This window comes from Octopus sinensis, linkage group LG3 (assembly GCF_006345805.1).
Source record: "Octopus sinensis linkage group LG3, ASM634580v1, whole genome shotgun sequence".
In the NCBI taxonomy this organism is placed as follows: domain Eukaryota; kingdom Metazoa; phylum Mollusca; class Cephalopoda; order Octopoda; family Octopodidae; genus Octopus; species Octopus sinensis.
In genome coordinates, this window is record NC_042999.1 from 118,874,608 (window position 1) to 118,891,291 (window position 16,684).

A 16,684-nucleotide genomic window follows, 5' to 3' on the forward strand; every position below is an offset into this window, starting at 1 on the left:
TTCTTGTGAAGATATTCAAGTCTTACCTTATTACTATGCACAACATACTAATATATTTCAGCTGTGCTCTGCAACACACAAATATAAAATAACTAAACTGCCTATAAACCTATTTTAAATTGACATTTTCACCTGTAAACCTCAACTATATCTAATGAACTAAATGAAGGAAATTAAACATAACTAGATAACACGAACACTTAGAGTGTTCGGTTTTAGTCTAATGACAAGTTTTAGGAGGTCGTTTAATGAAAAGACCATTTAATGTACATGCTAGGAGATACATCACTTGATGCATCCATTTTATCGTAATAGAACTGGTAGAAAGGAGTGCTGAAAATTGCGATATTTGCATATTGCTGGAGCAATTATTTTTATAGATGAATATCTATAAAATTACTCAGATAGGATTGATACTAATTTTATATATTGAAGAGTTGAGAGAAAGGGAGGAATATTGTGGGATTAGGAGAAGGAGGCACACATTTTAGGTCTGGCCTATAGCATTGAATACCCTGGCACTGTCCCTGGTTAAACAACTATGTTAACTGTACATTTAATAAGAACATAATTCAATCATTTTTCCCCCTTTTTTATTCTAAACAGAAGAATACCCAGAAACGTAACACATGTTTAAAATATTTGAACTCTTACACAGTTAGTTCAGCAACAACTATTTGCCTCAGAAAGAAAAATATTTAAATAAAACATTATTACTTAAACTTAGCTAAATTTTGTAGTAGATTAACAAGAAGGTTCAAAAAGAAAAGAGCAGATGAAATAAATGTAAGTTCATAAAATTTAGTGCAATCAACTTTGATGGGAAAAATAATAGAAACACCTCTTTACTTTCATTTTCAGATATATGTTTTCTACAAAGGGTATATTTATATATATATATATATATATATATATATATGATTGTGTGCGTGAGAGAGAGAGTGTGTGTGTGTGTGTGTTGTTTGTGTGTGTATTGAAAAGTACAAAAATAAAATGTCACTAATTTTTCAATATTACTAACATTTAAAGAAGCAGCCTGAGAGAATCATAAGTATTCCAGACAAAATACTTAGCAGCATATCATCTGCCTATGTCCTGAGTTCAAATTCTGCCACGGTTGACTTTGTACTTTAGTTTCACATCAAACTACTTCATTCAAATGACAAATCCATGACTTTATGTTTCAGGCCCAACATCTAAACCACTAAGCCATGTGCCTTCACACACACACATTCCTCTGCCTCAGCTACCTTATTGATAATATTGTCCCAAATGGAGGCAGCATTCAGTGGTGAGGACCACTTTTGTTTTGCTGGGTACAAGACAAACTCACTAGTGCTAGTGCCACAATAACATATATCTAGTACACTTTGTAATGTGATTGGCAAATGAGTAAATACAATAGAGGATGGGGAGGGCCCTTTGGTCTTGACTAATGGGAAATGTGACTAGCTTTCTAAAATACAATTTAGTAAAATATAATTTAGTGAACTGAGAAACTACATCCAGCATACTCAGTAATGTGGTTGGTGTATCTCAAGGGTAACCAGCTGCAGAATCCATGCAAAAATAAGATGTATGAATGCAACAATGTTGTCCGACCTGTTTTAGACAACAGTTCTGCTTTTCCATAATGGCTTGGGTTGCATGAGTTGTCTTGATCCAAGTCAGTTTTTATTTAGACCTATAGATAGACCAGGGACCAATTTTCACTCATACGTTGCATTTTGGCATGGTTTCTATGTTTGGATATCTTATCCATCACCAACTGCTTTGCTGAATGCACTGGATGCATTTTATGGTACTAATACAAGAGAGGTTATCTTATCGCCATTAAGAAAGTTTTCTCAGTCCTACAATGTTTCCATTCACACAAGCACTACCACCAGAGAGGTTGTTTTCCCTTTGATAATAAAAACGATTCCTCTCTTCTTTGTGTATTCTTCACTTGTTTCTTTCTTTCCTACACAATTGAGTGGGAAGAGACTCACAGTGTGAAGGTGATAGGGTGAAAAGCAACAGAAAAAATGCAGAGGGTAAGAGCAAGAAAGTGATAAGACAACTACCTGAAGGATGTACTGAGATGAGGAGGACCAACATAACAAAGAGGTTGATAAAAGAGAGGATAATGTAAAAGAACCAAAGGAAATGGGTGATAGAAAAGAGGGTATTGGAAGACAGAGAAAATATGGGAACTAAGGGATAGTGATGAGAGAGAAAAAGAGAGTAAGAAAGAGTAACTAATAGAAGCCTAAACCCCTAGAAGTCATCTTTAATGTGACTCAATCCTTTCACTCTGTCTCATACCATCTGATGAAATGGACATGTCCTTTGTGTCCATGAAACTTTAAATCATAAGGAGCTGAGTCAAGTTTATTAAATATATATATTTGTGGGTGGTGGGGAACATTTTGTAAACAAATTGTTTCCATATTCCCAAAAGTTATTACTTAACATTAAAGCTATTGGTAATTGTTGTCAGGGGCTACTTAACTTAATAGTACAGAGCACTCTAGTCTGAGTGATTTTCTATAAGGTAGAGATCGGGATTTCCTTTGCTTCTATTATGGCATGTTGAATTAACTTGTTGGGGTATTTTTGTTTCTGAAGGAATATATTAAGTTCTGCCAGTTATTTCTCTTGTCTAATGTTATATGTGACTTTTGAGCATATGCACCTTGCCATATTAAGTGATATGTTCCTTTTTGTATGGAAAGGATGGCAAGATCTAAGATCTAAATATTGGTGTGTGTCTGCTTTCTTGTAGCAGAGGTCAGTTGTAATTGTCTCATTTTCTTTAATTTTCAGAATATCCATACATGTATTATTTTATTCTTTTTTTTTCTTTAATTTGTTTCAGTCATTTGACTGGATCACCACCTTTAGTTGAACAAATTGACCCCTTGACTTATTTTTTGTAAGCCTAGTACTTATTCTACTGGTCTATTCAGCCAAGCTGCTAAGTTACAGGGGTGTAAACACACCAACATTTGTTGTCAAGCGATGGGGTGGGGGACAAACGCAGACACACACAAACATACACACATGTATATGTTTCTGTCTACTAAATCCACTCACAAGGTTTTGGTCAGCCGAAGGTATAGTAGAAAACACTTGCTCAAGGTGCCATGCTGTGGGACTGAACTTGGAAGCATGTGGTTGGTAAGTTAGCTACTTACAACACAGCCACTCCTATACACACACACTCACACACACATATATACATATATATATGTGTATGTATGTACATATATATGTATGTATATATATGTATATATATATATACATATATTATATATATATATATATATATATGTATATATGATGTGTATATATATATATAATATATATATATATAATATATATATATATATGTATATATATATATATATATGTATGTATGTGTATATATATATATATATGTATATATATATATATAGAGAGAGAGAGAGTGAGAGAGAGAGAGAGAGAGAGAGAGAGAGAGAGAGAGAAATAAGTATTATGTATGCATATATAAATTCCCTTGATACACACATACACACCATGGGCAAGTGTCTACTTCTATAATCTTGGGATTACTGAAGGTTTGTGAGTGAATGTGGCCGATGGAAACCATAAAGGTACCAAATGCATATGTATATAATTGTGTGTGTGTGTGTGTATGTGTGTGTATGTGTGTGTGTGTGTGTGCGTGTGTGTGTGTCTGTGTGTGTGTGCTTCCTTGCATTGATACTTATTTTGGGTGAAGATTGTAAACAAAAGTTGCCATTTATACAAAAATGTCTAAGACGTGTCATTTGTCTGTAATCTTCCATACCAGCTTTGGACATTGAGTTGCAAGTTGCATATGTTTAAAGAATTTGGAGGAATATCATTAACCTTCTTTAAAACAAGTGAGGGTTGGCAACAGAAAGAACATTCAGTTGTAGAAAATCTATCCCAATGTGTTTTCATCTGACACATGCAAGCCTGTAAAATTGTATCCTGAAATGATGATGATGACACACATGCACACAAACACACAAGCAAATAATGACCTTTGATCTGACCCATTCAAACATGAAAAAATGGACATTAAATAATGATGAGGATAATGGGGAAGACATCAGTAGTCACAGATCTTTTTCATGTCTGAAAATTTCAGTTTCCTCTTGATAAAATGGCTCCTTTGTGTTAATAACATTGATGACTGAAATAGTCAATCATTGAATTAAATAATGTGTGTGTGTGTGCATGTGTGTATATGCATGTACTTATGTATATATGTAAATAAATATATGTGTGTGTATGTATACATATATGCATGTATGTTCTAGTTATATATATATATGTATATGTGTGTATATATATATGTGTATGTATGTATATATATGTATATATACATACATACATGTATACATATATATATATATATATATATATATGTGTGTATATATATATATATATATATATATATATATATATATATACACACACACACAAACACACACATATATATATATATATGTTCACTAGTTATTTGATAGTTCAAACCAAACTAAATTCAGGCTATGCCAGAGCACCATCTTATGCACTGTATCATTTTGTGTTTACTATTTGCACTTCTGAAGATTGTCTTTTTGTATTTGCATGCATTTATCTCATGAATCAGTGAGGTATTGTGAATCTATCTGCTCTTTATTGACTACACATCATGAGAGAGATATATCCAATTGATATTTGAACTCTTAAAGCCATTGTCCATTTCTTAATTACTTTAATTATACATACAGGTGCATACATAACTGTATGTTTAAGAAGTTCAATTTCTAATCACATGGTTTGTGGCTCAGTTCCATTGCATGGCACCTTGGGTAATAAACTCAGGTAACCAAAGCCATGTGAACAGATTTGGTTGACAGAAACTGAAAGAAACCCATTATAAATGTATGTGTGCATGTATGCGTGAATATAAATGTGTGTAAGTCTGTATGTGTCTGTGAGTGTGCATTTTTGACATCACTTGATAGTTGTAAATAAATGTCACCATCTTACTTTATTTCCAGTCTTCCACATAAAATTGTCCTGTCACGGTAAAATATTACTCTTCCTTAACAACATCTAATCAGCCTTTTCAATTTCCAAGGCCAACCTTGCCTCTCATCCTTTTGGAATCTGTAAAATAAGTACCAGTTGAGCACTGAGACTGATGTGATTGGCTTCTTCACTCCCAGCAAATTGCAAACCAAAATTTGAAACCATTATTACCCTGATAGGAAATAAGTGAGAATTGGCAATAAGCAGGACATCCAACAATAGAGTTTTGTCTCCACAAATTCCTTCTGATCCATGCAAGCAAGAAAAAAGTAAAGTTTATATATATAAATAACAAGGTTCCGATGGTGGAAGTTCTGTAATAAAGTGCTTTCACTGAATTATTATTCCAAGGAAGTTTCTGGAAGATAGTTGACAGAATCTATTTAGCACTTGATTTATTAAATTACATACATTAAACTTTGGATTTTTTTACCACTCAGAAATTTCATGCTTAAGTTAATGTGTCATTCTGTTTCTGATCAAAACACAAAACTTCTTATCTTCAAATATTGTTCCTTTTTCTCTATTGTTTATATTTTCCTTACTGATGTTAATACCTAAAGGAAAAATATTTGTAGCAGGTATGTTCATTCACAAGTTATTGTGGGGTTTAGATTTATGGGTATTATTTTCTACAGCTTGAAAACAAAGCTTTCTGCTGCAGAGAGACTTCAATAATGAAGTTTCTGTGTCTAGTACCTTGATTGCTTAGAGCACCAAAGCTTGAAATACTTGGGCAGTATTGAGAAATATGTATTCTTGGAAATAGGAATTCTCAAATACCAGACTGATTAATGTTTAGTATTGAAGTCTTTGAAGTATTTTCCCTTTGGACTATTCAGGAGTTTATATTGCATACATGTTGTATCATTGAGCAGGGAATGCATATGTGAGTGTGTGTTATATACACACATACACACACACATGTTTGTATACAAGCTTATACACATATATTCAATTACCTAACATATATGTGTGAGTGTGTGTATATACACACACACATATATATATATGCATGTGTATATATATATATATATATATATACACACACACATATACACACACATATATGTATATATACATACACACATATGTGTATTTATATGTATGTATGTGGATATATATGTGTATGTGTGTATGTAATTATCATAATCATCATCTTCATCATCATCATCATTTAATGTCTGTTTTCCTTGCTGGCATGTGTTGGATGGTTGGTTTCACAGGAGCTGGTAGGGCTGGGAGTTATTTTGGCATGGTTTCTATGACAGGATGCCCTTTTTAACACCAACCACTTAATGGAGCAGAGTAGGTTCTTTTGATGTGGTACCAGCAACGGTGTATTTTGCATGGCACCAGTACTGACAGTCACCAAATACCTTGCTGAACAAAAAGCCCATCAGCTTGGTGTGTGGAATAGTATTGATGGGGGTGACATTGTGCAAGTTGATGAGAGATTAAAGGTATAGAGGGACAGGGATGGATCTCTCGCCATAGAGCAGATACGTGGAGGTTCCAGCTGGAAAAGAAAGGAGGGTGAGTTAGAGCATGTAATAAAGAGATGGTTGCAAAGATATGTTGGAACATGCCCTTAGGGAACAGGCGGGGTGGAATAAGTGAAAGGATACAGATGTTTGCACTGGGTGAATGGACAGGATTGAACTAACTGTGGCACATGATGGAGTGAAATATAAGAGTGGCACAGAGATAGGGGTTGCAGTAGATATGCAAAGGCATTGAGGATGATAGCAGAAAAGTGAGGTGTTAACCACGTAAGGGAAAGAAGGCACAGAAAGGAGGTGATTGGTGGAGACAGAAGGTGAAAGATGATAATGGGAAATGGAAATAGTTCAAGGTGGGAGAAGGAAGGTAACTGAAAACGTTGTGGGGGCTGATGGATGTAGAATGTACCTAACATGACCGTTGAAGTTGTTAGCTACAGTATTATGGTCATTGTCCATCATTGTAGAGGCAATTTACTGAAGGAGCTCTTAGAAACAGTTGTTCTGTTCATTTGCTAGTCTAGCATGTGGAGTGCATGCAGAGATAAATGCCACTGTTACGTTATAGAAGACCATTCTTAACTTGATAATCCTATCACATACTCTGACTATCTTGATCATCTTATCTGCCCACTTCTCTGTGAAAAGTATACTTATATCACCAACCACAACACTATTCACTATTCAGAAGAATTTATATCTACTTTCCTTACCCACAAGCAGTCTAATTGAGGTTCCTTGCCATCATGCATCTTGCACACTGCAAACATCTACATGCTCAAGCATTTCAACAATCCCACCAGACCTACTTTTTATATTGCCAGCCTTGATTGTGGCCGATATAAGCTTGTGGACTTCAAGAGAATGAGAGATCATGCAGGAGATTGTATTTGACATTTGTGAAGAAGAAAAAGAGTACATTTGGGGACACTTGCCTTGAGTTGGTGGACTCTTGCACATGTCAGTGAGAGCAGGTATAGGTGTGTATGTAAATGCTACTCAATTTTTATAGTCTCCCTCCAATCTCATTAAACATCATCAGCGGCAAGGCCCAGCAAACGAAGGGGAATGGGGCAGATGTGGGTAGGTCAGAGGTAAGGCACCAGTCAACTTCTAGGGATATTAAAAGTAGGTGTACCCTTTAAATGCTTTCTCATATATGTATATATACATACATTAAATGCATATACATGTGCAAAGGCATGAAAGCATATATTTATATATGTAATCATAAATATATGTAAGCTATCATAGGTGCCTAAGGCATAAATCTGTATGTATTGTTATGGAGATGTCCATGCAAACTCATTCACAAACACATTCTTTTAAGCACTTTATATTCACACATATGTATGCATGCACATATCTGACATTGATAAGAGTGGAGTACGGTGGGTAGTTGGAAGTGTAAGGGGAAATAGCTTTGGTGGCTGCTCATGTGACTTAGCTTCAATAAGCTCCCAAACATGTGGATTCATCTAGTGGGGAATTTATGAAACTGTTTACACAAACGAGAATTCAAATAAACTTCATTACCACCACCACCACCACAACCACCACCACCACCACCACCACCACTACGACAACGACGACGACCACCACCACCACTACGACGACGACCACCACCACCACCACCACTGCCGCCACTGCTACTGCTGCTGCTGCTACTACTACTACTACTAATACTACTACTACTACTATTATGACTATGACGCCAATGACAATGACAATGATGACGACGATAGTGATGACAATGACAATGATGACGACGATAGTGATGACAATGACAACAATGGCAATAACAATGATGCTGAATAGTATTAGCTTCAAATTTTGGCACAAGGCCAGCAATGTCATGAGGGGTTGGGGCTAAATCAATTAAATCAACCCCAATGTCCAATGAGTACTTATTTTATCGACCCCGAAAGGATGAAAGGCAATGTCAGCTTCGGTGGAATTTGAACTCAGAACATAAAGACGGACGAAATGCCTCTAAGCATCTTGCCCAGAATGCTAATGATTCTACGAACTCATGCTAATATTCATTGGCATAGCATCTGTTGGGATGAGGAGAAGTTGACTAGGAGGTGAAAATAAATGTTAATGAAAATACATATTCACAAATATTCCTTGCAATAATAATAATAATAATAATAATAATAATAAAGCAATCTTAATATAAAAAAATAACAGAATCATTTGAATTTTCCTTCAATAAAACTGATAAAAATGAAGGGAGAGAATAAAATGATTAGATAATTTACATCTTATTTCTTGATTGCCCACAAGGGGTTAAACATAGAGGGGACAAACAAGGACAGACAAAGGGATTAATTTGATTACATCAACCCCAGTGCGTAACTGGTACTTAATTTTATCGACCCCGAAAGGATGAAAGGCAAAGTTGACCTCAGCGGAATTTGAACTCAGAATGTAATGACAGACGAAATACTGCCAAGCATTTCACCCAACATGCTAATGCTTCTACCAGGAGAAAGAGAAATTCATAAGTGACTTGTCTCAGAACACGGAGATCAGAGAAGGAAAAAATTTCAGCTCTCACCTTCACATGCTTGCAGGTTTATTTGAAGGTGGCTGCCCATGAGTCTTAGCTTAAATAAGCTCCCATCTAGCATTGATCCCTCACAGGTGGGATACTGAATATCTTGTTTAGGTGTATCCATCGATGTAGATGTGTCTCCTCAGGGGAACATGCTTTACCAGTAAACTACCAGGTTTATACCATACAATTTATTAACTAATAATAACAATAACAATAATAATAATAATTTATAGGCACAGGAGTGGCTGTGTGGTAAAAAGCTTGCTTTCCAACCACATGGTTCCAGGTTCAGTCCAACTGCATGGCAACTTGGGCAAAAGTCTTCTACTATAGCCTCGGACCAACTAAAGCCTGAAAGAAGTGTATATATATATATATATACACACACACGTATGTATATGTTTGTGTGTCTGTGTTTGTCACTCCACCATTGCTTGACAACTGATGTTGGTGTGTTTACGTGCCTATAGCTTAGCAGTTTGGCAAAAGAGACTGATAGAATATGTACTAGGCTTACAAAGAAAAAGTCCTGGGGTTGATTTGTTTGACTAAGGCAGTGCTCCAGTATGGCTGCAGTCAAATGACTGAAACAAGTAAAATAATAAAAGTATATATATATATGAAACTGTACCTTTCTATGTTGCATACTTGTGTTTGCTCAAATGTGAAAGGCTCTTGCTACAATAACAATTGTATTACAGAAGATATTCCCTTTATAGATATATACTCAATGAAGAGAATAATCTTTTCTGAGACAATTACTACTACAGTGAAAGTTTTCCCCACAGCAGACTGTACATGAGCATGATGAATATAAACGTATGCATCTTTATTTTAATCATTGCTGCTTTGTATGCTCAAGTTAATTAATCCTGGCATGACAAAATTAAGATTTAACACACACTAGCAAATGCCTGTTTTGTTGTTACATATAAGGCAACTGTCCTTACTGGGCTGTGAATGAGGGCCTGTAACTGATAAAGCATAACCACTCAGAAACATGTGTATTAGAGTCTGATGACATTATTCAGGGCCCAGTTAGATGAATATTTACACACAGCTTATAGGGAGAATATCTTGCCATAACATAACTTTGACTGAAGCAAGTGTCATTCCATATTTGAGTGTACAGTAGTGTGCTAAATATAAAGGTACACTACTTTATTTCAATCATCCCTGCTTCGTGTATATGTGTGCATGTGTGAGTGGTTGTATATGCATGTGCATGTACACAGGGAGAGAGAAAGAGAAAGAAAGAATGAAATATGGGAGAACAAATGAAAAAAAATGAGGAAAACAGAAACAAGGAGTCAAATTATCATCATCATCATTATCATTATCATCATCATCGTCATCGTTGTTTAGCGTCCATCTTCCATGCATGCATGGGTACGATGGCTCATTGTACCCATGTACGATGATGCATGGGTACGATGGCCAGGTAGAAAATCTACTCTATGCTATTCTGTCTGCTTTGGCAGGGGTTTTACAGCGAGATGCCCTTCCTAACACCAACCAGTCTGTAGAGTGGACTCAGCACTTTTTATGTAGCACTAGCACAGGCAAGGTTAGTTTTGGCATGATTTTTGCCAAATGTCAACCACTTTACAGTGTGGACTGGATGCTTTTAAAATGGCACCAGCACTGGCAAGGTCACCAAGTAACTCACATGACAAGGAATTATGAGAGGGGCAGGGGCATTTGAGGAGGGGAACTCCTGTCAGAAGATGAAAGGTTAGAGGATGACATATATATATTATATATATATAATATATATATATATATATATATATATGCATACACACACACCACACACACACACCACACACACACACACACACACATATATATATATATATTATATATATATATATATATAGAGAGAGAGAGAGAGAGAGAGAGAGAGAGAGAGCAGGAAGGCTGTGAGGACAGAATGTGTGTAAATATATATTTATTACTGTGGATTACAGACAGAAGCAGCACTTATAAATTTGTTTACAAAATGTTCTCATATATATATATGGGTGTGTGCATGGGTGTATGCATATGAATATATGCATTTATTTTTGCACACACACAGGAACATATCTATATATGTCTTCAAACTTATGTGACTGGTCACTCTGAGTTATTTCTCTTCACTCATTTTTGTTTTAATTATGTAAATTTCCGTAGATTATAAATGTTTTTTTTCTTTTGTCTGCTGGAGTCATGATAGTACACCTGCTGTGCTGATGATAATTATTTAGGCTGAAACACATGTACACAGCTGTCCTCCTGTCTCAACAGACTAACTTTTCATTAATAGCATTTTGGAGAATACCTGTTTTATGGCATTAATACTTGTGGAGAATACTCTTTATGGAGAATACTTGTTTCTTGAAATTATCTCAATTTCTCACGTGTTGGTCCCAGTTGCCACAAATCAAGGATTCTACATAATTAGAGATAGTTTCAATAAATCAAAAATTTATCTTTTAGGTTTTTTTAATGTAGTTTTATCCATTTTTGTTGTTCAAATATTGACCACTCCTCAGAGCTATTTCTTTTAGCCCAACCTCATTTTAAACACAGATACAAACACACACGCATACACACACACATGCCATGCACACATACATGTGCCCTCCCATACAAATACATATATACACATAGATGCACATATGCCCACACAAACACATATATTACATACACACACGCCTACATATACACACGCATACACACACATACACACACATGCCCTCACATACACATTTATACACATAAACCAACACATGTGCCCCCTTCACACACACACACACATATCTTATAACTTCCAAAGCTCTAGTGATATGTTGGGCTATATTTTAGAAGTAGGAGGATGGGTTTGTATGGGGTTGGTGTGAGTGAAACACAGCTGAAGAGAGAGAGAAAAGAAAGGAGTCGATAGAGGAACATTGATATTGACAAGCATTCATAGGGGGATAGTAAAGATGATAAAACTTGCATAGCCAATGGATGCTAAATACATGAAACATGTTCTTCCCCCACTCTCTCTCATGCACACATACACACACACACACATACATGCACACATACTCACATATACACACACATGCCCACCAATAAACACAAGGATAAACTTTATAAGCAGTTGGCCAGAGAAGGTAAGGAAGCAGGAGATGCACATAGGCTAAAATTTGTTTACGTGCATGTCTGTGTAAATATAAATGTGTGCAAGTCTGTCTATCTATCTATCTATCTATCTCTCCCGCTGTCTGTCTATTTATCTCTCCCACTCTCTCTCTCTCTCTCCTCTCTCTCTTTCTCCCTCTCTCTTCTTCTTCTTCTCTCTCTCCTCTCTCTCTCCTTCTCTTCTCTCTCTCCTCTCCTCCTCTCTTCTCTTTCTCCCTCTTTCTCCTCTCCCTCTCCCTCGTCTCTCCTCTCTCTCTCCTCTCTCTCTCTCACCTCTTCTCTCTCCTCTCTCCTCCCTCTCTCATCACTCTCTCTCTCTCTCTCTTCTCTCTGATCGGTTTGTGTTATTCTTTGCTCCGCAGTGAAATTTTGAAAAGTTTGAAAATGCTGTTGGGTCGTCGAGGCCACTTCTTTTCTGCTATTGCAGCAGAGTTCTGCTGTTTTTCCCCCTTGTTTCAAGGGGGAAGTGACGAAAAAGACATGAATTTGCAACCAATCTCCTCCGAGTCGGAGGAAAACGTTGAAAATTTGTTTGAAGGCATGAAGGCGAAAATGCGGGAGGAGGAAGGTAGAAGTAAAGAGACGTCTCACGCGAGCATCACAAAAGCAGACGACAATATGTCTGGCGAAGTTAGTAAACGACAAGAAAAGGCAAAAATAAATTTTGCGAGTGCAGCAACTCGCCCCTGTGAAAATATAGTCATCAACAAGGAAGAATTAAAGAAATACCAAGGACTACTAAAAAAGAAGGTGATAATGTGAAGTTGTTCCCTCCCAGTGAATTGATTTACGCGACGGAGAGAAAAACTGTCATATACAAGACGTATAATGTAAAAATAAGAAAATTGACTTCGTACAGAGAGAAGCCATTGAAAAATGTTTGAGGCCGATATGGCAACAAACAAGTTATATAACAAGGGGTAGTCGCTTCGGCACGGTAGAGGTGCGTTTCCCTAGCGAAGAAATAGCTAGGGAACATTCAACAAGAACGTTGAAGTCGGAAGAGGTAGTTCTTTTAACCATTTTATTTAGGAATGAGAACTAGTAGAATAACGGTTACGGACATTCCGCCCGAAATCGAGGTGGATTTTATAACAGCAGCGATTCTCTTAGGCAAAGAGGAAGAAATTGCCATTCTTCAGTCTAAAAGATATCGCCCCACAACCTGGTATGGACAGGACTTAGAGCTTGTGATCCAAGCGAACCCCTCGGACTTGGAAAAATTGCCAAGCTCCCTCACCATTGGAGATACCACCTTGATGGTAATAGTCGAGAGAAGAAAACCGAGATGCTATAAATGTGGCGAGAAAGGCCACATACGGTCGAGCTGCAAGAAGACAGCGAAAGAAAATACTACAGAGGCAAGCACGACGCCGAAAACAACTTCACCGCTAGAAATAGCAGCCATGTCGCGCACCTCAATTGCCGAAATTCAGCCGACAACGGGAGAAAACAACGACAAAAACGATGACAACAACATCAACAACATCCAGGAGTGGGTCAACGTGGAAGCTTCAAAAAGAAGACGGAACGGAAAAATCCACCCTCTTCGGATACACAGGACTATACTCTGACACAGACAACACAACACCCACACCCACAATACAGTCGCAAACACACACGTAGCCAAAAAAACCACACACACTGGAAAAAGCATACACAAACACTCACACACCTACCACAAGCACGCACACACCACAGACACCTACAGACACCACGCTTCTACAAGCACACACAACACACCCACACCACACACACACAGCCCCCTCCACAATCACCTAACAAAAAAAAAAGAAACACCTTCACGGCGATAAATAAAAACAATAACCCATTAAGGGAAAAAATTAATTTACTGAAATCGGCGAAAAAATATATCGCAACAGATATAAATAGTATTATATCCGAAAATGTAGAATTTTTATACGATAGATAACGAGGATTATTTTGAAATTAAAAAATCTTTTTGCGGAGGACGTAGGCCCGTTACAGATGAACTTTTCAAGCCATCTGTACAAGCAATTCGCAAAAAACTAACCTCGCAAACACAACACTCACAGACAGAAAAGATGAGGGTGAAACTACACCCTCTCTTCCATAAAACAGTAAGTTTTAAACATTCAACTAAATTTTCACATTCTCGTTTAAACTCGGTTGTATAAATATTCGCGGCCTGGGGTCGTATTGGAAGCAAGGCTACCTCCTTAACGACCTTAGGTCGCATCGTTTGGATGTAGTGGTAATTACCGAATCCAGACTGAGTGGGCTGCAGGCTTTTTCACCCCTTCTAAACGGCTACGAGAAATACATTTCTCCCTGTCGACCTGGAGGGGGAGGAGGAGTGGCAGTGCTGGTCAGGAAAAACCTGGATTTAGAGATTAGAACTGTCTTTATAGATCCGGAAGGCAGTTGGTCGTTTTGGATGTGACGCACAGCAGTGGTAAAGTGTTCAGGCTGGTCGCTGTCTATGCTCCCTGCGAAGGAAAAGCCGGGCAGAAAGAGTATTTCAAAAGCCTAGAGAATTTTCTTGGCACGTCGAACACGTTAGTATTGCTAGGTGACTTCAACATAATTTGCGATGCAAGCGTAGATTATGTTGGGTCTAGAAAAAATACGAGGGGATTACCTCACCTCAACGATATGCTAAGTCGTTTTCGAATTGGCAGATAGATTCAGACTGGACCATCCAGACATTCCAGAGTGGACCTGGGCAAAAAACGGGGTCATCCAATCTTACATCGATAGAATCATAACTAGAGGAAAGATAAGAAATACTTAGCTGTCCACAACACCATATCGTCGCTACAGCGATCACAAATTAGTGACGTACGTTCGACATAGATAGCATGTGTAGACAAGGTACCGGCTACTGGAAGCTAAACAAGTCACTATTGGACTGTGAACCTACAGGAATCGGATTAAACAATTAGTAATGAGGGCGTTAACCGGATCCATTATCACAAAAATGGTGGTACGCCCTGAAAAGAGCCATCAAATTTAAGTCAATTAGGTTTAGCAAAGAACTAGCTAGTGCTAGAAACAAAGTAGAAAAGGAACTAGTTAAGGCTATAGAGGAGGCAATGGGATCAGGCTGTGCATCGAAAGTGTTAGCAGCGAGGTTAGCACTAGACCAACATCTCCAAGCTAAACATGAAGGGTGCATTATTAGGGCTAAGATCCGTGCAATGAGACAGGAAGGGATCAACGCAGCTGGATGGGCCCGGGTGGTAGAGGGCCAGCGTGGCAACAACTCAACCATTCGATCCTTGACGGGCCCAAATGGTCGATTAGTAAACGAACCCGAGGAGATGCAAGGTGTTTCATGATCATTTCGCCCAGCTATTCGGGAGGAGCGGCGAGCTGGAGCGCGGGGAGAAGCTCGCAGACTTCCTAGCCGGTTCGCCGCGTCTATCGGGGCCGGACGTGGAATCTTGTGAGGCGCCGATCACAGCCAAAGAAGTCGAGGATATGTTGGCAGAATGCGCGGGGACAATCGCCGGGACTCGATGGTCTGCCTTACGAACTCTATAGTAGCATGCCAACTTGTTTGGGCACCTACTTGCATGCGTGTACACACAACTGGCAGCAGAACGGGAGAATTCCTAAGTCTGTGAGCCGAGGTGGTAGCGTTGTTAGAAAGACCCAACAAGGGGGATTTAATTGATAATTTCGGCCTATCACTCTGCTTAACGCAGAGTTGAAGATCTTGGCCAAGGTCTTAGCAAAGGTTGGCGAGGGTCGTGGTGTGAACTTGTTGGTGAGCGCAAACTTGCGCATCCCTGAAGGACCATCCACGACAATCTCCACTTTCTACGCTATGCCTTAGAAAGGGTAAATAGGATTCCTGGCAAGGGTGGGCTATGGTCCACTTGGACCAATCGAAAGCGTTTGATAGGTGGACCATCAGTATCTGGCGGCGGTCCTCCGGCGGCTGGCTTCGGCCCGACCTTCCGCGGATGGATCATCGCTTTATACAGCAACATCGAATCGGTATTTCGGGTAAATGGTTTCCTTTCGGACCGTTCAGCATTGAACGTTCGTACGTCAAGGGTGTCCTCTCTCCCCGCTTCTCTACGTTTTGGCCCTCAGCCATTGCTGAGGAGTTTGGAAACTATGAGAGGCACCCCGCAAGATCTAGGGTGCGGAAAGTCAGCTTCGCGTATGCGGACGACATCACCGTCATCGTTTTCCCGAGTCGAGCACCTACATGTGGTGGGAGGCCTTAAGGGACTACGAAGCGGTGGCAGGAGCGAAAGTCAACCGGGATAAATCGGTCGCTTGCAACTCGGCACCTGGAGGGCATGCAAGTCGATGTCTTCGCAGCGTCGTAGGACGTTGGACGGAAGGACCGGTGAAAATGCTTGGATCTGGT